The following is a 25,821-nucleotide window of genomic DNA, read 5'->3' as shown; positions in this document are numbered from 1 at the left end:
TAACTCAAAAAGAAAAATAGAGTACTTAGAAGAACTAACCCCCCAAATTGAAAAGAAAATAGATATAATGAATATAAGTGAAACCTGGTATTCCCAGAGACTGGGAAGGGAATGATGATCAAATAAAAGGGTTCCAAACTTATAGATCAGATAGAAAAAATAGGAATCAAGGGGGAACCGCAATATATGGGAAAGACAAAAAACAAGGGAAAAAATATATGAGAAATATAGTAACTCAGAATGTGAACTAATAGCGTAGAATTTGAATCTGAAAAATTAATGAACATAGTAATATATAGACCTCCTAATACTAAAGAGTTTGACTTAATAATAGAAAAATTGGATTGATAATGATATATGTAGAAATCACAAGGACCTGGACTATTCTCCTATCTGGAGACTTCGACTTTCCTTTCGTAGACTGGAAAGAAACGAATAGGAGATTGTGGATGTACTTATACATATAAAAAAGAGAGTAATAGTAGTGCAGAAGATAAGAGGCAATCGAAAAGCTATTAGATATGCTACTAGAATACAATTCTTCCCCCCCCCCCCCAACAAATAAATCACCTGCCAACAAGAAAGGAAAATACTTTAGACCTAGTATTTGTGAACGAGATGAATTATGTTAAAGAAATAATAGTTTATAATGCGAGTATTTCAGACCATAATGTCATAGAATTAACAGTCCATTCCAAAGCAAGTGAAAACAGAGATAAGCAAGAAATGAAAAAAGTGGGAAGGATATGGAAAATAAAACTTCTACCAGTAAAAATATAAAATGGTCAGAAATAATGAAGAATTAAACAAAGATGGGATAACATTTTCGTAAGTGACGACCATAAAGGTAAATACGGAGATATTATATAAAATATTAGAGAAAATAGTGGATAAATATATACCGAAGAAGAAAAAGTAAACATCAGTCATGCATACCTCCAAGAGACAGAAGGATCTTGTTCCAGAAAATCAGAAAGTGGAAAAAAGGTCTTGCAAAAGAAAAAAATGCATGGAAAGTTATAGAACTAAAAGTAAGATAGAAAATGCAGAACAAAAGATTATAACCAATCAAAAGAAAATGAAAAACGGGAGGGACTTGGAGAAAAAAAACCCTATTAAATATCAAGCAAAATCCCAAACTATTATACTCATATGCGAAGATGAATAAAAGAAGAATAGAAAAAAAAAAAAATAGGCCCTTCTAAAATTGTAAGGGAGATTAACGAATGAAAAAAAGGATATTTGCAACATATTGGCAGAACGATATAAGAGAGAATTCACCCCTAGAATAGATAATGAAGATAATGATATAGAAGTAAGGGATGAAAATAGTGAATATTTAGCTGACATAGATATTAATGAAGCTGATATTGTGCAGGCTATTAATGAAATTAAAAATGGAGCTGCTGCAGGGCCGGATGGAGTGCCTGCTATTTTGTTAAAGAAAGTAGTTCATTCTATCGCAAAGCCACTTGCAATATTATTGAACCCTTAAACGCCGACTGGACGTATTTTACGTCGACAATTTTTTGTCTCTTGGGTGCCGACTGGACGTATTTTACGTCGACATACAAAAGTTTTTTTAAAATTCGCGGAAAAATACTTTTAGGCCTACCAGCCGAAAACTCTTGAATCACACGCCTTGGGGGATGCTGGGAGTTCACGGATTCAAGGTGTTGTTTTGTTTACAATCGTTACGCAGGCGCGCAAGCGCGAATTTCTTTCTTGCCGCACTAAAAAGTATCTGTGACACATCTCGGAAATTATTTCGTCACTTTGACATAATTTTTTTACCATTTTAAATTAGCGTTACATAGACTATTATATATGAAAATGTGCGCATTTTTATGTAGAATACAACAAAAAATACTCATGATTGTAGCTTTTATCAGTTTTGAGATATTTTCATATAAATAACAATAATTGCCAAAATTTCAACCTTTGGTCAACTTTGACTCTACCGAAATGGTCAAAAAAACGCAATTGTAAGAGCTTAAAACTCTTATATTTTGTTAGTAATATTCCATCATTTAACTTAATTTTGCAACTAATTGGAAGTCTCTAGCACAATATTTCGATTTATGGTGAATTTATGAAAAAACTTTTTCCTTACGTCCACGCGGGTAACTCTTCCAAAAATAATCATACATGCGATTGTGGTAATGTTTGCACCATTTTAAATTAGCCGTTACATAAAGTTTTATATATAAAAAGTGTGCGCAATTTCATGCACAATACAACTAAAAAACAACCCATGGTTGTAGCTTTTATCAATTTTGAAATATTTTCATATAAAAAATGATAAGTGACAAATTTTCAACCTTCGGTCAATTTTGACTCTACGAAATGGTCGAAAAACGCAATTGTAAGCTAAAACGACTATATTATAGTAATATTCAAGCATTTACCTTCATTTTGCAACAAATTGGAAGTCTCTAGCACAATATTTTGATTTATGGTGAATTTATGAAAAAAATAACATTTTCTTTACGTCCGCGCGGTAACTCTTCCGAAAAAATCATACGTGCGATTGTGGTAATGTTTGCACCATTTTAAATTAGCCGTAACATAAAGTTTTATATATGAAAATGTGCGCAATTTCATGTATAATACAACAATAAATAGTTGAAGGTTGTAGCTTTCTCATTTTCGAAATATTTGCATATAAATCACGATAAATAGAAAAAAAACCACGTTCGGTTCGGATCAAATTTGACTCTACCGAAATGGTCAAAAAACGCAATTTTAAGATAAAAACTCTTACATTATAGTAATATTCAGTCATTTATCTTCATCGTGAAACAAATTCGAAGTCTCTAGCACAATATTTAAATTTATGGTGAATTTTAAAAAAACTTTCCTTCCCTCCGCGCGCGGATTCTCCGCCACAAATCTCCGAAATGCGTAAGTCCCATTCTCGGAATATTTGCTCCGTTTCATATTAGGCATTTCATAGAGTTTTATATATGAAAATGTGCGCAATTTCATGTAGAATAAAACGAAAAATATTTGAAAGTTGTAGCTTTTCTTATTTCCGAAATAATTGCATATAAGGAAATATATATATACAAAAAATTTGACATTCGGTCCCAACTTAAAAACTCGTCAGATATGGTCGAAAACTGCATTTGTAAGCTAATATTCTTACAGTATAGTAATATTCAATCATTTTTCTTCATTTGAAAGATATTGGAAGTCTCTAGGACAATATTTAGATTTATGGTGAATTTTTGAAAAAAATATTTGTTTACGTCTGCGCGTTACGAATTCATGCATTATTTTGTGATAATATTTTCTCTGTGTTGCTTTTATCGTTTTACAATTGTTATATACTAAAATGATCGCAATTTAGTGTACATTACAACGAAAAAAAAAGTAACTTGTTACCTTCAACCGTTTTGCGCACAGCGCGATTTGAATACAAATATATATGAAATTTCGTTTTTTTGCGCTATCATATATCGCATTATTTATATATGATAATAATAATTTTTTTCTTTTGATTTTTTCATTTCTGATTATTGCGTACTAAACTTCAGGCAATGACAAAAAAGGAGCCAAAAATGAACTCTTAATCTTCAAAACTAAGCGCGCTATGATTTTTTGAAAAAATATCTTTTCCGCTCCGCGCTCACTCTGAAACGTCTCCGGCACACGGGAGACTTTTTTTTTTTTATTTTTTTTTTTTACCGCTTCGGCGTTTAAGGGGTTAAGACAAAGTGTAGATACAGGCAAGATTTATGATGACACAAATTAGCATATATTACCCCTACTTTCAAAAGTGGATCAAGACTAGAGGCAAGTAATTATAGGCCTGTGAGTCTAACATCACATATTATGAAAGTGTACGAAAGGGTAATGAAGAAAAATATTATGAAACATTTAATAAAAAATAATTTGTTTAATAAAGACAACTGGTTTCGTACCCGGAAAAAGTACACAAACCCAACTGTTTAGTCCACCGTGAGAACATATTCAAAAATATGAAAAGCGGAATGAAACAGATGTGGTTTATTTAGACTTTGCAAAAGCTTTTGACAAAGTAGACCATAATATATTAGCGAAGAAAATTAGAAAACACAATATCGTGGATAAAGTAGGAAGATGGTTAAAAGAATTTTTACACAACAGAAAAGAGATAGTTATTGCAAACGACGAGAAATCGGATGAAGCCAAGGTAATATCCGGTGTGCCGCAAGGTACGGTGTTAGCTGCAATACTGTTTGTTATTATGATTGAAGACATAGACAGTAATGTTAAGGATTCGGTAGTGAGTAGTTTCGCAGATGACACAAGAATAAGTAGAGAAATTATTGTGATGAAGATAGGAACGCTCTACAAAGAGACCTTAACAAAGTATATGATTGGGCAGAGGTAAATAGGATGGTATTTAACTCTGATAAATTTTGAATCAATAAATTATGGAGACAGAGAAAGAAAGCTATATGCATATAGGGGACCTAATAATGAGACAATCACAAATAAGGAAGCAGTTAAAGACCTTGGTGTGATGATGAATAGGAACATGTTATGCAATGATCAAATAGCAATTCTGTTGGCAAAATGTAAAGCAAAAATGGGAATGTTGTTACGGCACTTCAAAACAAGAAAAGCTGAACACATGATTATGCTTTATAAAACATATGTTCGTAGTCCACTTGAATATTGCAATATGATATGGTACCCACACTATCAAAAGGATATTGCACAAATAGAGTGTACAAAGGTCCTTTACAGCTAGAATAGAAGAAGTTAAAGACCTTGACTACTGGGAAAGACTACAATCCTTAAAATTATATAGTCTAGAAAGGAGAAGAGACGCTACATGATAATTCAGGCATGGAAACAGATAGAAGGAATAGCAGAAAATATCATGGAACTAAAAATATCAGAAAGAGCAAGCAGAGGTAGATTAATAATGCCCAAAACTATAACAGGAAAATAAGAAAAGACACAGGACATTAATCCACTACGCACCAGCATCGATAATTGCAGCGTCTATTCAATGCGTTGCCAGCTCATCTGAGGAATATATCAGGACCTGAGCGTAGATGTGTTTAAGAATAAGCTCGACAAATATCTAAACTGCATCCCAGACCATCCAAGATTGGAAGATGCAAAATATACCGGAAGATGTACTAGCAACTCTCTGGTAGACATTAGAGGTGCCTCACACTGAGGGACCTGGGGCAACCCGAACAAGATGTAAGGTATGTAAGGTATATACGGTCTCCCGGTTGACTTGTGGCGGCCGTTGTGCCGCCTCGTGTTTAAGATTTCCCGGTCTCCCATACTGGGACATCTTATGCTTATGGGCTTTTTATTTTACGTTCATCGTATTATTTACATCGTTTTTATAGCTATGGACACAGCCTTTTTACCTTTTCTCTTAGTTTGGTATTTAGGGCTATACCGTGTTTCTGGCCCAGCATCCCAGCTCTTGCTCTTCATCGGCTACCGCTGGCTCCGAGTAGTCAACTGTTCTTCGGATCAGCTTGTCTCCTCCTGGGCTTCTTTCTCTTTTACTAAAAGTGTCTTTTCCTCCTTTACGATGTATTATCAGTGTTATTTAGGGTGTTAGGCTAGCCTAGGTGCTTGTGCCATGTGTTGGTACAGTCTGGTTCACGTGGCCCCTCTGTGGTTGTGTTGCTATCGCGGCTTAGGCCACCTGCGATCACGTGTCCCTTAGCACCTTACCCTTCCCCTTCCCTCCCTACCAGGTATAGGGAGGGGTCTGGTGGATCTCCTTGGTTGCCATGACAACCACAGTAGCCTACCTCCCTCTCCCTCTGAGGAGGCCTGGAGCTCCATACCAGCTGGGGTTTAGGGCGACCACTTGTCTCGGGTACCGGGTTACCGAGCGGGTAGTAGTAGCGACGGGGGGGGTAGGCCACCCCCCTCTCTCTCTCTCCCGCCGTGTTTACGCCGGGACCCCCCCATTGCCTCAGTCTCACCATCCCCTACCTTAACGGACGGAGCCTCCGCTGAAGCCGGGGCCCCTTCGGTTATAGGTCCGTCTGGCTCCGCCATTGGGCGGGGTGGACAATTACTAGTGGTCTGTTGCTTGCCTACTATATCCTGTTTTCCGCTACCGGAGGAGAGCCTCGCTCCGTTACCCGGGCACTCTTCTAGTAAGACGGTAAAGCTTTTATACCTCATTATTATACGGATATACCCTTACTGTTACGGTGAATTTTAGTTTTAATTTATTTTATGTACTATCTCCGTCGTGGTTTCATGGCTCCTCACCACTCCTGGTTGGAATCTTTTTCCTGTCTCCGGCGTAGCCTTAGACCAACTCCAACCGCCTAGTTACCACACGTATTACGGCGGGGCTCTGGTTTAATCTAACTTACATGCTCCGGCATGCAGCGGAGTATTTGTTAGGCTGTAAGTGTGCACCTGATACTCATGTATCTCTCCACTTACAGGCTACCAACTGCCAGGTCCCAGGTTGCAACGCGACGTTGTACGACCCCTGCGCCCATGAAGAGTGTAGGACCCACGCCCCGTGTGCCACCAACCACAACGGACTGATCGTTTGGCACCGGAGGCTTTCACCATCTGCTATGACCTCGTGAGTCAGCTTTTGGGTGGGGTAAGTTTACTCCTGGACTTTTCTTGGTCTTATCATCTACTAACCCTTAGTTTTAAGCTTCTTTAAACCGTATCTCCGCCGCTAGAAGCTTCATATCGCCTTCTCTTTCAGGCTGCCGCCGTGAAGGAAGTCGCCCTGGCAACCCTGAAGGCTTGGGTGGGCGGCTTCGGGAAGAACGCCGCCAAGGGCCAGCCTTATATACTTGATAAGAAGCTGGCCGTCCAGATCTTCCCCGGAGGCAAGGCGCCGGACCGGTATAGTGGGATCCCATCTCGGCGGCCCCACTCATAGCCTCTATTCAGCAGGAGGTGCAGCAGGCGTTCGGGTCCCATCTCTACGTAGGAGCCGGTCCCAGATGTGGCCAACCTGGACCTGAATATTGAACCTATGGCGGTAGGGGCAGAGGATTTGTTGGTTGAGGTAGGTGTGTCGGGCGCCCAAAGTCTTCCTTGGGTGCTCCTGGATCTTCTTCCCCTGTCCCTTCTTCCTCTTCATTCCAAGGCTTCACGGATCTGAGATCCCTGCTCGCTCTCCCGCTCTCTCTGTACCCCCAAAGGTGAAGGGACAGAGAGAACAGAAGACACTACATAAGACGACTTCTAAGAAGTCGTCTTCTTCAGCTAGGAAGTCGACGACTTCCTACGCAGACGCGGTGAAAGCAAAGCCTAGCTCTTCCTATTCTAAGAGCTCTAGAAGCAAGGCTTCTAAGGAGAAGGCTCGCGCTCCGCCAAGCCAACGCCTTCTCCGGCATCTACCGGATCTACTCCAGTAACTCCTGTTGGGGTGGCGGGACCGAGCTCTTTTGATCCCACCACTTTCTCAGCAGTAGTGATGCAGCAAGTGGGAGAGATGGTTGGCTCTCTTGGCTCCAAGTTTGAACAGATGTTTGCACAGCTGTCAAACACCATTAACCAGTCTGGTCAGTCTATTCAAGATCTCTCTAACCGAGTTAGAGAGCACGACGACCGCTTTGCTGGCCTCAACCAGGCTCCTCAGCCAAGCTCCCCTGTAGCAGGTACTGGTCTTTTACAGTTACCTCCTTATGAATCCCTACCAGCCTTCTCTATGGATAACCCATGGAGAGTGGCCGCTTATGCCCCTTCTTCAAGGACGGCATGATTTCTATCCCGGAGTGTGGAACTCGAAGGATTGAGGACTTCGAGTTCTATCCTCCCGGACTGACTCAGCCTTTCATTGGTATGCTAGGCTGATCGTCACTGCTCTCAATAGAGAGGATAAGATCTCCCGAGAGACTGTGCTGTATAGTAGGGATCATGCACAGCGGTGAATGGGTTCACTGCCTGGAGGATTGGGAATGTACCAACACCAAACTCCAGGCATTCAAGAGTCCATTTACTATCTTCGCTACGGAGGAGGAGGCTTCTCTTCCGTTCGCTACCAAGGTAGTAGAAGCGACTCTTCAGGCAGTCCTCAAGGACGAGCCCATGCACAGTTGAGGGAAGCGGAATCTACATCTCCGCTCTTCCCGGCCTTTGGAGAATTGTGGGAGAACTTACCTGCCACGTTCTCAGTAGGTAAGCTGAAGCCAGACTGCGCAATGGATCAGTTTGGCGAGAAGCTTCCAAGACTGCCTGATACCCTTATTCAGGCAGAGTTTGATGCCCGTACAAGATTTGGGAGTCTCTAACTCCCTGATCATTACGGAAATGGCTGCCCTGTCTTACGCCACAGAACCATTGTTCAAGATACTGGCTAAATCCCAGCTCCAGACGGTCCAAGCCGATGCTTTTGACTTCTTCCTAGCCAGAAGGAACTGCCGAAAGCATGTCTTGCAGGAGGCAACTATCAGGCATGAGCCTAATAGACTCTTAGCTTCCAGCATGTGGGGTGCGGACCTCTTCCCAGAGGCCTCTGTGAATGAGGTGCACCACGAGGCTGCTAGGCTTAACCAGAGCCTTAGAGCCAAGATGGGGCATCTCTTCCAAGAGGAAACAAGAGACCGCCCCTGCTGCTAGTAAGAAACTAAAGAAGAACAGGTAGAAGGTTCCAACCTTACCAGAAACAACAGAAGCAACAGCATTTCGTTCAGGCCGTCCCAGTTACACAAGCAGGGACCGCCGCAACCTCAAAGCAGACACAACCCATTCTCCTGTTTGTCTCCTCAAAGTCAACCTTCCACCTCTTATGCAGTCTCGCCGGCCTTCAATTCATGTATGAAAGCCAGGCCTACCCAACCTTTAATAGGTTCTCTAGGGGTAGGAGGGCGAGAGGCCACTTTCGCCAGCGTGGCACAGGAAGAGCTGCAAGAGGCAAGCACTTCAGAGGAGGGCGCGGAGGTCAACCTGCTCAACAACAGTGAGGCTCCCAGGTAGGAGGGAGGCTGTTCCTCTTCCGTCACAGGTGGGGGTTCAGCAAATGGGCACAGAGCATCATGTCCAAAGGATTGGGTTGGAGTTGGATCAAAGATCCTCCTCCAATCAAATCATTCTATCAAGTACCATCAAAGGAATTGACAGATTATGCGGAGGAACTCCTTCAGAAAGGAGCTATTGCAAGAGTCAAGCATCTAAAATTTCAAGGTCGCTTATTCAGCGTGCCAAAGAAAGGCTCACAAAAAGAAGGGTAATCTTAGACTTGTCAAGCTAAACTCTTTCATTCGTTGCGACAAGTTCAAAATGCTCACCATCTCGCAGGTACGGACCTTACTTCCCCGTGGGGCCGTCACAACCTCTATCGATCTTACAGACGCATACTATCATATCCCTATAGCCAGACACTTCCGTCCATTCCTAGGCTTCAAACTAGGAAATCAGAGGTTTCTCATTCAAAGTGATGCCCTTCGGTCTGAATGTAGCCCCCAGGATATTCACGAAAATAGCAGAAGTGGTAGTTTCAACAGTTGAGAACTCAGGGGATAATGGTAGCAGCATACCTCGACGATTGGTTGATCTGGGCACCAATGGTCGAGGAATGTCTCAAAGCCACGAAGAAGGTAGTTCAATTTCTGGAACATCTGGGGTTCCAGATAAACAAAACGAAATCCAGACTCACTCCGGAGTCTCGTTTTCAGTGGCTAGGAATCCAATGGGATTTGTCTTCCCACAATCTGTCAATTCCAGTGGTCAAAAGAAAAGAAATAGCAAGTCTGTGAAACAATTTCTCATATGCAAACAAACATCAAGGAGAAACCAGGAAAGAATCCTGGGTTCTCTTCAGTTTGCCTCAGTGACAGACATCCTCCTGAAAGCAAGGCTGAAAGATATAAATCGAGTTTGGCGATCGAGAGCAAACGTCAAATCTCGAGACAAGTTGTCAGTAATTCCACAGATCCTTCGCAATCAGCTCCGTCCATGGACAAAAGTGAAGAATCTTGCCAAATTAGTACCCCTTCAATATCCCCTTCCAGTGTTAACCATTCACACGGATGCCTCCCTGTCCGGTTGGGGGGGATATTCTCAATTCAAACAAGTTCAGGGGACTTGGTCAGTTCAGTTCCGCCAGCTTCACATAAACGTCCTGGAAGCAATGGCAGTATTTCTTACCCTGAAGAGACTCCTTCCCCGAAGAAGTCTCATCTAAGACTAGTTTTGGACAGTGCAGTGGTAGTACATTGCATCAACAGAGGAGGGTCCAAATCCAAACACGTTGAATCATGTCATGATAGCCATCTTTGCGCTAGCAGACAACACAGATGGCATCTGTCCGCCACTCACCTGGCAGGGGTAAGAAATGTGATAGCAGACGCTTTGTCCCGGTCAGTCCCTCTGGAATCAGAATGGTCCCTAGACGACAGGTCATTCCAGTGGATATGCCGGAGAGTCCCAGGCTTACAAGTAGATCTCTTCGCCTCACAAGCGAACCACAAGCTCCCTTGCTATGTGGCCCCCAACCTGGACCCTCTGGCCTATGCCACGGACGCCCTGTCGTTAGATTGGAATCAATGGAGGAAAATCTATATATTTCCTCCAGTGAATCTTCTTTTGAAAGTCTTGAGCAAGCTGAGGACTTTCAAGGGACTAGTAGCTCTGATTGCTCAGACTGGCCAAAAAGCAACTGTATCCGCTGCTTCTGGAATTGGGTCTCCGACCTCAACGGATTCCCAATCCCAAGTTGTCGCAATCAGTACAAATGAGGATTGTGTTCGCTTCCTCGGGAATTCTCCAGACCCTAACTTTATGGACTTCATGAAGTTTGCGGCTAAAAAAGATGCTAATATTGATCCACAAAACATCCTCTTTCTAGAATCAGACAAAAGAGAGTCAACTATTAGGCAATATGACTCAGCTGTTAAAAAATTAGCATCCTTCCTGAAGGAATCAAACACTACAACCATGACAGTTAATTTAGCTATATCCTTTTTCAGGTCCTTGTTTGAAAAAGGTTTAGCAGCTAGCACTATCACTACTAATAAATCGGCTTTGAAGAAATCTTTCAGTGAGTTTCCAAATAGACCTAACAGAATCTTACTTTACGTCTATTCCCAAAGCCTGTGCTAGACTCAGACCTTCTCAAAGGCCTACTGCAGTTTCATGGTTCTTAAATGATGTCCTCAAACTAGCCTCAGATACTGACAACTCGTCTTGTACATTCATTATGCTCCTTAGAAAGACGTTATTCAGGAGCCAGAATTTCAGAACTGTCGGCTCTATCCAGAGATGCGGGTCATGTGGAATTTCTCCCCTCAGGAGAAGTTCTACTTTCCCCGGATCGTAGCTTTTTAGCAAAAAATGAGGATCCTCTTGCAAGGTGGGCTCCTTGGAAGGTTCATCCCACTTCCGCAAGATCCTTCTCTCTGCCCAGTATTAAAGAGCCTTTCTATCTCGTACATCCTCTAAATCCTCAGGTTCTCTCTTTATGAGAGAAAAAGGTGGCACTTTATCAGTGAAAGGAATCAGACAACAGATCCTTTATTTCATTAAACAAGCCAACCCTGATTCATTTCCAAAAGCACATGACATCAGAGGAGTAGCCACCTCAATTAATTACTTCCACATATGAACTTTGAGGATCTTAAAAAGTATACTGGATGGAAATCACCGACAGTCTTTAACGTCATTACCTGAAGTTCCTTGGAATCTTTAAAATTTTCTGCAGTAGCAGCGGGAAACATTGTTTCTCCTGATACTGCAACAGTAGTTGTAGTATAGATCCAGGTCTCCTTTCTACCTACCTCATCCAACATGCCTCACCCTATTGCCATGCTACTCGGGATACTCTAGCCTTAAGCCGCTAGAATCATATTGGTGGATTGTCCTTATTTTTTTGCTAGGGACATCCACGTTATATACATATAATGTACTTCAGTGTTTCTACCCTTATTTTTATGCTAGGGTAGAACACAATGAGTTTGTATATTTTGTAAATATCTTAATTAAGTGAATCATCTATATTGTTTTTGCCATTACACTATTATGTATTACCATGTCTAATATAAGTTAATTTAAGTACTTTATATTGATTGCTTTCTTTATCATGCCATTGTTTAGGATAAGTTAGCTTAAGTACTTTTGTTTGTATACTGTAATGTCCCTGATTCACTTATACAGGCAGTCCCGGGTTACGACGGGGTTCCGTTCTTGAGACGCGTCGTAAGCCGAAAAATCGTCGTAAGCCGGAACGACGCTGGAAATATGTCTTAAACTAATAAAAAAGTTATAAAAAACCTACTTGTAATCATTTGGTTACACTACATGTTGTTTCCTGTAGTTTTATGTACAACCTGGAGTTATTTTCATAAAAGAATGCTGGTTCTTGAAGGTAAAAACTATTGTAATTCTCTGGTGACACTACATTCTTGAAGTTTTATGTACAACCTGGAGTGATTTTGCCAAATCTTGAGGGCTACAAGAACAGCTGATTACTATTTACGTATCATATAGACTAATTAAAGTAAACGTATCTTAAATAGGCTTATATATTAGTATCAAAAAAACATTTCCTGCCATGAGTCAGAGGCCGTTTAATGAAACGAACACTTCTCTGTCCTATCTGTTCAGAAAATAAACGTTACGCCGATCCCCGAGACCATTGTTGCCGCCAAGGCGTCTCTCTCTCTGATCAAATTACACTGGAACCTTGACATACGATTGCCCTAATATACGAATGTTTTGAGATACAACAGAAAATTTGCGAAAATATAAGCTTTGATATACAACGAAATATTTGAGATACATTTTGCGATGAGTGTTAGTTTGTATAGGCGACCGATAAATGGCGTTCAGTCTGTTTGTTTGTTGGTGCTGCATGTTAACACGTCGTTGTTTAGTTCGTTGTATTTGCGCCTATTTTTCGTGTTATTTTGTCTATTTTATTATTAACCATGGGTCTCAAAGCTAAAGACAAAGCAGGTGATAAAAAAAAAACCCAAGAATATTATTTCGATGGAAGCAAAACATGAAATTATAGCAAAGCATGAACGTGGCGTTCGTATCGTCGATTTGGCAAACGAGTATGGTCGAAATCCTTCTACAATATTCACGATCATCAAAGCAGAAGGGAGCTATAAAAAACCTTCCAAAGGCATCCCATTACATTTCTAAACTACGAACTGATTTAAAAAAAATAAATAAAAATTAGTTTAGCAATGTTATTTCATTTGTGTTTATTACGTAGTTATTAGTGTACATACGTAAATAAAAAAAGAACAAATCGTTCCCTGCCACCCTTCCCTACCTCCTCCCCCTGCTGGCCTCACGTCATCTTTCGTTGTGGTAAGTAAAAATTCCTTTCTTTTTTTTAATTGATTTTATTAACATTTATTATCATTTATCACATTGCTATGTTATTTTATCATTATGTGTGTTATTACTCGTTATTTGTGTATAAATTGTATATTATATGTAATTTAGCTGTGTTTAGGTGTGGTTTCATAGCGCTAGAACGGATTAATCGTAATACATATTATATTTTTAAGGGATGAATGCTTTGAGATACAACTGTTTTTGATATACGACGATGGTAAACGGAACAAATTAAATTCGTATGTCAAGTTCCAGTTACTGGATAATCTCTCTCTTTGGATACTTCGATTTTGCCAAATCTTGAGGGCTACAAGAACAGTTGAATTACTATTTACGTATCATATAGACTAATTTAAAGTAAACGTATCTTTAAATAGGTTTTATATTATTAGTATCAACAAAACATTTACGGCATGAGTCAGAGGCAGTTTAATGAAACGAACCACTTCTCTGTCTTAACTCGGAGCGTTCGGAAGACGCCTCTCTCTCTCTCTCTCTCTCTCTCTCTCTCTCTCTCTCTCTCTCGGTCTCTCTCTCTCTCTCTCTCTCTCTCTGATCAAATTACTGGATAATGTCTCTCTTTGGATACTTGGAATTTGCGTTGTAATCTAACCAGAACTTCGTTTTGTTATTATTACTGGAAACAAGCAATGATTTTTTCATTATTTGCGCTTTTGGACTGTTATATGTAAACTTTGCTCACCGCAAGCTAGTATGTATTCATTCGCTCGAAACTAGTTCCGCATATGAGGTGTCACTAAAAACATCGCGGAAAACAATACGACATAAAAAGTGTCGAAAATCATCATAACCTCAAAATTTTTTTTGTAATCTAACCAGAAACTTTTTTTTATTAAGATACTGTGCTAAACTATAAAGGATTTTTATCATAGTATGCGTTTTTTAAAGCGTCGTTAACTCGGAGCGTCGGAAGCGTCAGCGTCGTAACCTCGGAACAAGCGTTGTAACCCAGGACGGATTTTTCCATTGAATACTTAAGAAAAAGCGTCGTAACCTCGGAACGTCGTAAGCCGAACCGTCGTAACCCGGGGACCGCCTGTATTATATATCTCTTTTTTACTATTGGTGGGTTTTCATTTGTCCTTATTCACCCATCTTGTCTGTTTCTCTGGTACTATTTCATAGGCTGACACGAGCCTGAGCCCAGAAAAGGGATTTTGACGTAGGAAAAATCTATTTCTGGGTGATTGGCTTGTGTCGCCCTATGAAACCCACCCTGTTTTTTTTTTACCCACCCTACAGGACAAGATGTTCATAGATTAAGGATGACCGCTAGGGGCGCTGCTGTCCGTGGCGTCGGTAGTAGTAGTAGTAGCGGCCGCATCACTTAGTATCAGCTCTCTCTGGTGGGGATTTTATGTTGGAAGGTCTAAATAGTGAATGACTCGTGGTAGTGATCCCACTCGCCTATATTCCCATACCGACACTTCTTTTATAGAGTGAGCGAGTCGTTTTACTGACATTTTCTTAATTTTTTGTTTTTGTTTTTTCTCTGGTAATTTTAGATTATTTTACCTAGAACTAATGATTTAAGGATATTCATAGGGCGACACGAGCCAATCACCCAGAAATAGATTTTTCCTACGTCAAAATCCCTTATTTGCTACATGGTGCATTGTTACAATGGTTTATTAGCTACACAACTTACATTGTTACCCCATTTATTCTCACTTACCAACCATTAAGGATGAAAGTAAAATTAAATATGTAGCAGGATGAACATGCCAAAATTTTACAAAAAGCAAAGCACATGAAACTGAAATGCAAAAAATTTACCATTAGCAAAATTTTACCTAGAACAAAAATTTTACCTGCCAAATTCATCAACAGCAGTCATGTTCATGAAGTTGCAAAAGTCACAATCTTTTTCTGTTTCTGAAGATAATTTATTGACCCACTCAAAGATATTGGTATCTTTCGTTGGCATAGGTCGCTTGATCGTACAGGATTGTATACGGTATGCTCAGCAGTTAGAGGATGGAAAATATGAATGAGATGCTGAAAGGAAATTGGAAAATGAAAATACAATAATGAGACAGTGAAGGGCATATTCAAAAACTGAAATTTCAGGTACATACAGTAAATTATACAGTACATAATGTCCAAGGCAAATTGTGAAATTGTTAGTAAAATTTATTTGAAATAGATAAGGGAAAAAAAAAAATGTTCCTAGAACCTTCATCTTAGATATATGTAAGGAAAACTATAATTAACTAGTGATGTAGAATTTTAGTTATTAACTAATATGTTTCTTATTTTAATAAAATCCTAAGTTTTTTTTCAATTATACTACAAAAGACAATTAAATACCTTTAACTGAACAGTTTGAAGAAAAATACATAATTATATATAAATATGAAATGAAGGTCAATATAAAATTTAACAATGCACCTGGAGACGATTAAATCACCATTATCACATTACAAAAAACACACCAAGCCTCTCATATGAGAAAAAAGCCTTAATTTATATCTTCAGTCAATGCATATAGCACCTGTGTTAGGAAGATTTAATCAAGGTTAATCATACGCAGATATCTTAATGATATCCTTGAGTATAACTTCGTGTACAATTAGTATATACGTACTACAGTACTTACTTGTAAAAACTAGGCACAAACTCTTATAGAGAATTTTTCAAATAGGATTTTTTAATTTAAAACCTACCCAAAATCTGAGATAGGTTTTTCTTGTCAATATGACCTGTACTATAGGTATAATTACTGTTTGACCTTTATTATTCATCAGGGTCATAATTAATTATTTCTTGGTTATCCATTAAACATTAATAATTTTTAAAAATTCATGAAACATATTCTTCCAATTTATGTACTACAGTACTTATGACAAAATTCAACAAAATTAAACTAGACAAATTTTTTACCAGCTCGCCAATGACTCAGTTCAGTCTTAAGATATATTTTGAATCCCTTGGATGGATGGATGTATGATATTTAGGGCTAAAGCCCAGGCACTGGGGCCAAGAAAGGCCCATTTTCAGCGCCGTAATGAAGGTTAAATAAGTTGAATTATGGTAAATGAATAATGAATTAGTGAAAGAAATGATTCATAAAATTAGACGTGACTAATAAATAATTAAAAATTAAAAATATGAATTTTAATGAATGGAGTAATATATATAAAAATAGTTTAATGTCTTTAAAATCTGTATATGATTTATAAAAATTTTATCTAAATATTATTAAAAATTTCTATACACTTTAAAAAGGAGATGAGAGCAGAAAGTCTGCTTCATCTCCCAAGATATTTGAGAGGGATTTACCCTGGAAATATCTTTCCCTTTGGTTAAAATATCTGGGGCAAACCATCAGAATGTGCTTCACTGTTTGTATCTCGTCACAGTAAGCACACACTGGTGGGCTGCTTCCCTCTAAAATAAACTGATGGGTTAAATAAGTGTGCCCAATCCTTAACCTCGTTCAAATAACCTCTGCTCGTCTGTCAAGCTGGAATGACGAGGCCACGGCTGTATATTTTTCCTAATACTTCTGTACTTACTGTTATTGGCAAGAAGAGAAGTCCACCTTTCTTGCCACTTACTTAATACACAGACCTAATAGGACCTTTTAGGTCTGTATGAGGCACTTTCCTGAAGGTTGTTTTCTGGCAGAGCGCTAGCAGCTTTTGCTTCCCTGTCTGCCGTCTCGTTTCCGTGAATCCCCACGTGAGAAGGAACCCAACAGAAAGAAACCGACTTACGCAGACAATATATGCGAAAAAGTGACTCCTGAAGCTTTTGGATTAATGGATGAAAGCTATTAAATCTTTTGATAGCTTCTAAAGTGCTTTTAGAATCAGAGTATATGACAAAATTAGTGTCACTACTTTGAAGAACTAAGTCTAGGGCAGAGACTACGGCTGTTAATTCGGCAGTGAATATTGATGCAAAGTCAGGTAATTTAGCTGTATATGCTGTATCACCAAGGATAAACAGCACACCCAACACCACTATCTGACTTTGATCCATCTGTATAAATCTTCACATAATTGGCATGGGTAACGTCGTGCTCTAAGAATTTTCCCCTAATCTCCTCTTCAGAACAATCCTTCTTCTTAAATGATTTCTTGCATACCAATGCTTCGGGAATAAGCCATGGATGGATTTTACAGGATGTTTTACTTCTAGGACTTTCTGGGATTTGAGATGGTTATCCCTAACATCCTCATTCAGTCGAATTTGGAATGGTTTAGAAGCTCTTGTACCAGAGAATTCCGCGAGTCTGTTTCCTTAAGTACTTCAAAGGAGGGATTTTTGGGAGCACTTTTCATTCTAGCCACGTATCGCAACCCTAGCTCTTGCCTTTTTAGATCAAGGGGAAGATGATCTGTGTCGACATATATGCTTTCAACAGGAGAAGTTCTAAAAGCCCCTGAGCATCTTCTCAACCCCATGTTCTGTAACAACATCCAATTACCTTCAGCTTGGTTTTACAAGCTGAGGAATAGATCTGACAGCCATAGTCTAGCTTGGAGCGACACAGTGAGTCATATAGCCTCAAAGGGATTTTTTATCAGCCCCCCAACTAAACGAAACAACCTTTAAAATATTCAAAGATGTTTTTCCCACATTAATCTTTAGGGCATTTATGTGGGCTGGGCCCATGTTAGTTTGTGGTCAATAATCATCCCCAGAAATTTTACTTCACTTTCATAAGGAATGATAGATCCTCTTAAACTAAGTGTGGGAACTTCTTCCCCACACGCCGGCATCTGGTAAAATCTTACTGCAACTGTTTTGGAAGGGAGCGAATTTAAACCCATTCTCATCAGCCCACTTAGTAAATTGCGTTAATAAAGAACCTTTGGCAGATGTTTACATACTGACAATGAATCATATCCTATTGCAAGGTCATCACAAAAGTGAGCATTTAACAGGAGGCAAGATTTTTTCAACCACACTATTTATTGCCACTGAAAAGAGTGTTACACTTAAAACGCTTCCTTGGGGAACTCCTTCCTCCTGCACAAAAGGTTGGGAGAAAGTGTTTCCCACTTTTACCTTAAAAAATCTGTCCGTTAAAAAGGAATATATAAATCTGATCATTCTTCCACATATGCCCATCTTGTGCAATTTTTTCATGATGCCAATTCTCCAGGCCAGTGTCATATGCTTTTTCGAGGTCAAAAATACTCCAATGGTCTGACATTGTTTGGCAAATCCTTGCTGGATTTGGTTGGTCAGCCTCAGCAACGGATCAAGGGTGAGCGGTTTTTCCTGAAACCAATTGAAATGATGATATTAATCCTTTAGTTTCTAAGTGCCAAACTAGTCTAGTATTTATCATTTTCTCCATCAGCTTACACACACAGCTGTTAGAGCTATTGGTCTATAGCTGGTGGCTAGGGCAAGCATCTTTTATTAGGCTTTTAACTGGAACAACTATGGATATTTTCCAGTCGTTGGGTAAAATTCCAGTTTCCCATATTTTGTTTATAATCTTCAGTAAATATTTTTTGGCATCGTCTGGGAGGTGTTTTAGCATTTCATATATGATTGTATCCTCACCTGGAGTTGTGGATTCACTAGAGAGCGCCTCCCGTAATTCTCTCAAGGAAAACCTGTAGTTGTATGGTTCAGATTTTCCTGAATCGAATTCCAGAATCATTTCAGAATTCCTAATTTTTTGAAATTCTCGAGAATAATTCTTGGCGCTGGAAACTTCAGAAAAGTGTTTTCCTAGCTCACTGGCAACTTCAGTGGGCTCTGTGATCAGAGTGTCATTTATTTTTAATGAGGGTAATGGGGACGCAACAAATTTCCCACTCAGTTTCCTTATTTTGCGCCACACCACTTTCAGTGGAGTCTTTGAGTTTATTCCATTAATATAGTAGAGCCAACTTTCTCTTTTGGCTCTCTTATAAAAGCGGCGTTGCTTGGCTAAAGCACGTTTGTAGATTAATTTAGACTAAGGAGAACCACTAGTTTTGTAATGTCTGTAGCACTTCCTAGTAACTTTCCTCAGAATACCACAAGTCTTGTTCCACCAGGGAACTGCAGGTCTGCGAGGTTTGCCTTTTGTTTTGGGAATCGAGCCTTCAGCATCTTCAGAGTAGATTCAATAAAATAATCATACGCATCTAGATGAGATTGAAATGACTCAAACTCCCTATCTGAGTATGACGCCTGAATCCCTTGGAAATGGATGTAAAAGAGGTGCTATTTGTTAAAAGGATAAAGCAGTTTATGTTTTTGGTGCGGGGAGGGCCATTTTTATTTTTCCCCAGCAACACATGTAGCATGTTACAGGCCTCACACTTAGTGTGCCCCATGGCGATAACATCCCAAAATTGCTGAAGGTAACTTTAATTTCTTCAGTACTATCTGGAAGAGTAGCCTTTCTTGTAATCTTTCAAACTGTTCCTTGCATCATTAAGTGTATCTGTGATAGTACTAGCCAAAGATAACTAAATAAAGGCTTCTGCCTCTGTGACTGAAAATTCTGCTGAGCTAAACCAAATTCTTCAAAGGAAGGGTTTCTCATGATGTACCATGGACCTTGGTTATGTTTTCTACCAGTCCAGATGATCTGTATGATGGAAAATTCTCAGGTCCCTTCAAGTCTCCCATATTTGAGATTTGGACATATTGGCAATGTATGTATTAAATGAATTATACAAAGTACTAAACACGTTTCTTTTGTCAATGTAAAAGTTACTCTAGAGTCAAACTAAGCTACAGCCTTTTTAAAGATGGAGGAATCCTTATCTCATATAGTAATCTCTTTTCTGTAAATCCAACCCAAATGATCCATTGACAATAATAATACAGTTTACTAACACTTTGTTATAATATGTAATAAAAACTCATGTTTACCTTATACACAGGCTGGGGAAGATATGACAGTCAAGCATTAAAAGTCTTCCTCTAGTGAAGGATACTTATCTATATGTACTGTGTTCTTTGATCTTATAACCAGAGAAATTTCTGCACAAATTTACACTATTGGAAGAGCTTTAATGGAATCAAACTCTTAGGATATCTAGGCATGTGCATAAGCAACCCAACATGACCTACAAAGCACAGGGGCCTGTGTAAGTACAAAGCTAGGACTCCAGACCCAGGGACTCTATATGATCCCATCTCAAGCGTCAAGGGTCAGAAGTTCTTCTGAAAAAAAACTAATCCTCAGTAATTTTGATTATTTTGGTACCAAATTATAACTAAACTCTTTTATAGTCTTGTACTCTGAAATATTAGTCTCCCCCCATGAAAGTTAGCTATAGTAAGCATTTGGACAGAAGGGGGGCTTGGGACAAATAAACAAAAATTTTTACTATTACATTTGACAGTTATAACAACTTCTCCATAATTATTCATCTATTTCAATAAAATAAGGGTTTCAATTCATAAGTTACCTGGGTCTCTGAGCCCAGACTAAAATATTTTATTTTTTTAAAAGGCAAAAACAGCAATTTGTATGTCTCCATAACTCGCTGAGTTTTGGTTACGGCAATGGTGCTGGTAATAGAGCTATGGCGCAATAACATACCTAACAGAGGCATTATTAAGGGATTTTGACGAAGGAAAAATCTATTCTGGGCAACGACCTGTGTCGCCCTGTGAAATGGTTCCTTTGATACTATTTCTGAGGAATAAATATTGCTATTCATCCTAGAGAAAAAAGAAACAATATAATGCCAAGATAAATGGCTCGCTCACTTCTTATAGAAGTGTCGGTATAGTAAGGAGCGAGTGGAATCACTACCAAGGAAGGTCCCCACTTCGCCATTTCGCTTTTGCTTCCTTCGACAAAACCCCGAACTACGGAGGAGCCGTGCTACAGCTCCCGGTCTACTACTACCGTGAGCGCCTCCAACGCCTGAGACGTCATTCCTGAAGATAGCCTCCAAGCTTGGGGTAAGCTGGGTGAGGATAATCTAACTACAGGTGGGTTTCACAGGGCGACACAGGTCGTTGCGAAGAAATAGATTTTTCCTTCGTCAAAATCCCTTTTCTGGGCTTGACCTGTGTCTGGCCTGTGAAATAGTACCAGAGAATGCTAAACACCAAGCTTGAGGAACAGTACAGATAAATTAAGAAGGTAAAGTGAAACACTTGTAAGGTTAATAGTATAATAATCAACTAAAATTACAGTCTTACCCTAAGGGAAGTATAAGCCCTAAAACACTGTTATAACTTTAATTAGTTAGCCTAACAACAACAATAACAATACAGGTTAGGCAAAGACAGGATAGTTGATATATACAAAAGAATGGAACTGAAATCCAATTAGAATGATGAACAAAAGCAAACTCAAGGTAACCCAATACATGGAGGCGACTAAAACTAAGTAAGGGTGTCAATGGGGCAGGTAGAAGGGAAGGCTACAAGAAGTTATAGTAAAAAAACAAAAATTAAGAATCAGGAGAAACTGTGTTTCCAGCTGCCACTGCTGGAAATTTGAGGGCTTCTAAGGGTTTTAGGTAGTGCCGTTTGAAACTGTCGGAGATTTCCAGCCTGTATACTTCTTAAGATCGTCAAAATTCATGTGTTGGAAATAATTAATAGATGTGGCCACCGCCCTAACATCGTGGGCCCGAGGAACTAGAAAAATGGCGATCTGGGGATAAGAGGACTTCCCCTGAGGGGAGGAACTCAATGTGGCCTGGTTCCCTTGATAAAGCTGACAGTTCTGATATTCTAGTAGCTCCGGAGGCTTAACTTAATAAGAATAGGTTTTTCCATCAGGAGGGTGAATATATAATTGCAAGAGTCATTGTTAATGTCCGAGGCCAGTTTGAGTACATCATTTATGAACCAAGAGACTGATTTAGGTCTCGTTGATGGTCTTAATCTAGCACAAGCTTTTGGTATGGACGTAATAAAGTACGAAGTCCGTAAGGTCTATGCTAAAACCAAATTGGAAGATCTTTAAGAGCTGATTTGGTCGTAGTGATAGTGCTTGCTGCTAAGCCTTTCTCAAACAATGATCTGAAGAAAGTTATGGCTAGGTTCGTTGTCATGACTTGAGAATTTGACAACTTAAGGAACTCTGCTAGTTTCTTGACAGATGAATCATATTGCTGGAGAGTAGATTCTCTTTTATCTGAGTTCCAAGAATGAGATATTCTGGGATCAATTTCTGCATTCCTCATGGCTGCGAATTTCAGAAATCCATAAGTTAGGGTTTTCTGAATTCTTGAGGAAGCGGACACAGTCTGAGTTTTGCACTAACTGGGTTAGTTTGGGGTTGGGAATCCGTAGTGGTCGGAGTCTCAACTCTAGGAGTAGAGGGAACCAATTGCTCTTGGGCAGTTGGGAGCTACTAGAGCTACTTGCCTTTGAATGTTCTGAGTTTGTCTAAACTTTCATGAGAAGGTTCACCGGAGGGAAGAGGTAAATATTCTTCCATTCGTTCCAATCGAGGATCATTGCATCCGTAGCGTATGCTAGAGGATCGAGGTTGGGTGCCACGTAACAAGGGAGTTGTGGTTTGACTCCGTGGCGAAGAGGTCTACTTGGAGTCCGGGACTTGTAGACTGATCCAATTGAATGAACTCCTGTCCAGTGTCCACTCCGATTCCAACGGAGCGGAGCGCGATAGAGCGTCTGCTACTACGTTCTTGACTCCTGCCAGGTGAGTGGCTGACAGGTGCCATTTGTTTTTGTTTTGCCAGAGAAAAGATGGCTATCATGACATGGTTCAAGTGGCTTGACTGGATCCGCCCCTGTTGATGCAGTGTACTATTAATGCACTGTCCAGAACTAATTTGAAATGTGAGTTCTTGGGCGGACGGAGCCGTTTCAGTGTGAGGAATAACTGCATGGCCTCCAGTACATTGATATTGTAGCTGGCGGAATGTTAACGACCAAGTTCCTTGACTTTTTCGTACTGGGAGGTATCCTCCCCACCCTGTAGTGAGGCGTCTGTGTGGATCACTAATGATGAGGGGGAAACTGTAGAGGAATTGCTTTTGAAAGATTCTTTGTCTCCGTCCAGGGACGGAGACGTTTCCGTAAGATCGCTGGGATAGAGGCTAGTTTGTCCCGTGATCTGCAATTCGCTCTTGAGCGCCATACTCTGTTATATCTTTGAGTTTGGCTCTGAGCAGAACGTCTGTGACTGATGCAAACTGAGTGAGCCCAGGATCCTCTCTGGCACCTCCTGGATGTTTTGTTGTCGTTTGAGAAATTGTTTTGTAGCTCTTGCAATTTCTTTCCTTTTCAACGACGGAATGATAGATGTGCGATTGTAAGTCCCACTGAAGCCTAACCACTGGAATCAAGATTCCGGTGTTAGTCTGGACTTGGTTTTTGTTTATTTGAAAACCTAAATGTTCTAGGAATTTGATCACTCTGACCGTTGCTTCCTTTGCATTCTTTGGGGTTCTTTGCCCAAATAAGCCAATCGTCCAGATAAGCCACTAACATTATTCCCTGTTTCCTTAGCTCTTGCACTACTGTTTCCGCCAATTTGGTGAAGATCCTGGGGGCGCTATGTTGAGCCCGAATGGCATTACCTTGAAGGAGTAGGATCTGTTGCCTAGTTTGAAGCCTAGGAATGGACGGAAGTGTCTGGCTATGGGAACATGATAGTAGGCCATCTGTAAGATCTATAGAGGTTGTGACGGCCCCACGGGGAGGGGTGGAAATTAAGGTCCGTACCTGCGAAACGGTCAGCATCCTGAACTTGTCGCAATGAATGAATAAGTTCAGATGGGACAAGTCTAAGATGATTCTTCGGTTTACCGAGTCTTTCTTTGGCACTCTGAACAAGCGTCCTTGAAATTTTAAATTGTTGACTCTTGAGACTACTCCTTTGAGAAGGAGGTCTTCGGTATACTCTACCAATTCCGTTGTTGGTGCTTGATAGAATCTGTTGGTTGGAGGAGGACCCTCTAGCCAACTCCAACCTAGTCCTTTTGTACTATACTTTGAGCCCAAGGGCTGAACCCCCACTGCTGGCGGAAGAGGTACAGCCTCCCTCCTACCTTGGGACTCTCACTGCTGGTTTGCCGAGGGGCGGCCACCTCTGCTCCTCGGAAACCTCTTCCTCTGTTAGCAGCCCTGCCGGATCCTCTGAATCAGAGGCACCTCTTGCTCTGCTGCCTCTCGCAAACCTATTGAAAGCCTGAAAGTTCTGGCTTTCATAGTTGGAATTGTAGGCTGGCGAGACAGCAAAGGAAGTAGAGGGTTGAGATTGCTGGGACTGAGGGGTCAGAACAAGGTATTGTTGTTGACCCTCGACGATGGTTGCCCTTGTGTGCTGGGACTGCTGAACCAACGTTTGCTGAGAAGGCTGGAAGGGAGAGAACTTCCTTGGTTTCTTCTTGTTCCTTGGGTTAGGACCAGAAGATTCCTGCCTCCGCTTGCTACCAGTCCCACCTGACTTTGAGGCACTGGTTAACCTTAGAAGCCTCGTGAAGGACTTCTGCTACTACTGGTGCTGGAAAGAGGTCCGTTACCCCAAATTGAGGAAGCAATCAGTTTATTAGGTTCATGGCGGATAGTACTTCCGCCAGAACGTGCTTCCTACAATTTCCTCCTGGCTATGAGGAAGTCGTAAAGGTCACACTGCCTGGTGTGGCAGCAGACCTTTAGCCAAACTTTAAATAACGGCTCTTGTTGGTATACAAGAGCCATCATCTTCCGCCATAGTCATGGAGGAAAGGGATCTCGCGAGCCTAGTCCCGGGCGTCGTACTCCATCTGGATGAGAGAGTCCAACAACCTGGGGAGTCTCTCACTAAAGAGAGAGGTGGCACAGTCCGCCTTTAGTTTTCTACTGAGAAAGTAGAACTGCCCCCTCGAAGTACGTCTCGGAGCCTAGGACTAAGAGAGAGGTGGGTTCCATCTCTCGTAGTTGAGGCAGGGGCTCGACTTTCAGGGCGGCCTGAAAGGTTGCTTCCACTACCTTAAGGGTCAGTGGTAGCGGAGTCCCTTCCACCGGAGTAAAAATGGTGAAAGGACTCCTAAAGGCTTGTATGCGGGTGTTTTTCACACCCCCATTCCTCCAGACTTCTCATTAGAGTCTGCTGTGCTTGTTCCCTCGGAAGGATCACGTTTCCTTGGGAACCTTGTCCTCTCTCATCATCGCTGCTTCCGTTAGTCGGACGTAGCCAATGAATGGTGGTTTGAAGGTCTCTGGGGTGGAACTCGAAGTCCTCACGCCTTCGAGTTCCTATGGCCTTCGATTGTCAACATTCCGTTGACAAACGGGGCATACGAAGCGATCCTCCAAGGGTTGGCCCGCCTTGAATTCCGGCAGTTGGCTGGAATCTGGCATTGGAAGAGGAGAAGGTGGCACAGATAGAAGGGGAACCTGCCGCGATCGAGGTTTGAATCCCGGCGATGGCATTCTCCTGAGCGGCCAGCCGTTCCGCCAGCGATTGGATCGACTGGCCGGAAGACGTAACAGAACTGGAGAGCTGGGAGAGCACTGAGCCGACCATTGTTGTCAACCAAGGCCTACGATCACTCCACCTGCATCAGAATATTAGCCGAAAAGGATTCGGGATCAAAAAGAGGGACTTGAGCCCGA

The 25,821-nt window shown here is 40.8% G+C and overlaps 1 pseudogene; it reads right to left on the bottom strand.

The window, feature by feature from the left end:
* The window catches only part of LOC135207397 (uncharacterized), a 67,133-nt pseudogene that overhangs the window by 33,243 nt on the left and 8,069 nt on the right, over window positions 1–25,821 (bottom strand).

The sequence above is a fragment of the Macrobrachium nipponense genome, chromosome 32 (assembly GCF_015104395.2).
Source record: "Macrobrachium nipponense isolate FS-2020 chromosome 32, ASM1510439v2, whole genome shotgun sequence".
Lineage (NCBI taxonomy): Eukaryota > Metazoa > Arthropoda > Malacostraca > Decapoda > Palaemonidae > Macrobrachium > Macrobrachium nipponense.
Note: the sequence above shows the minus strand (reverse complement) of the source record. Positions and strands in the feature narration are given on the sequence as shown.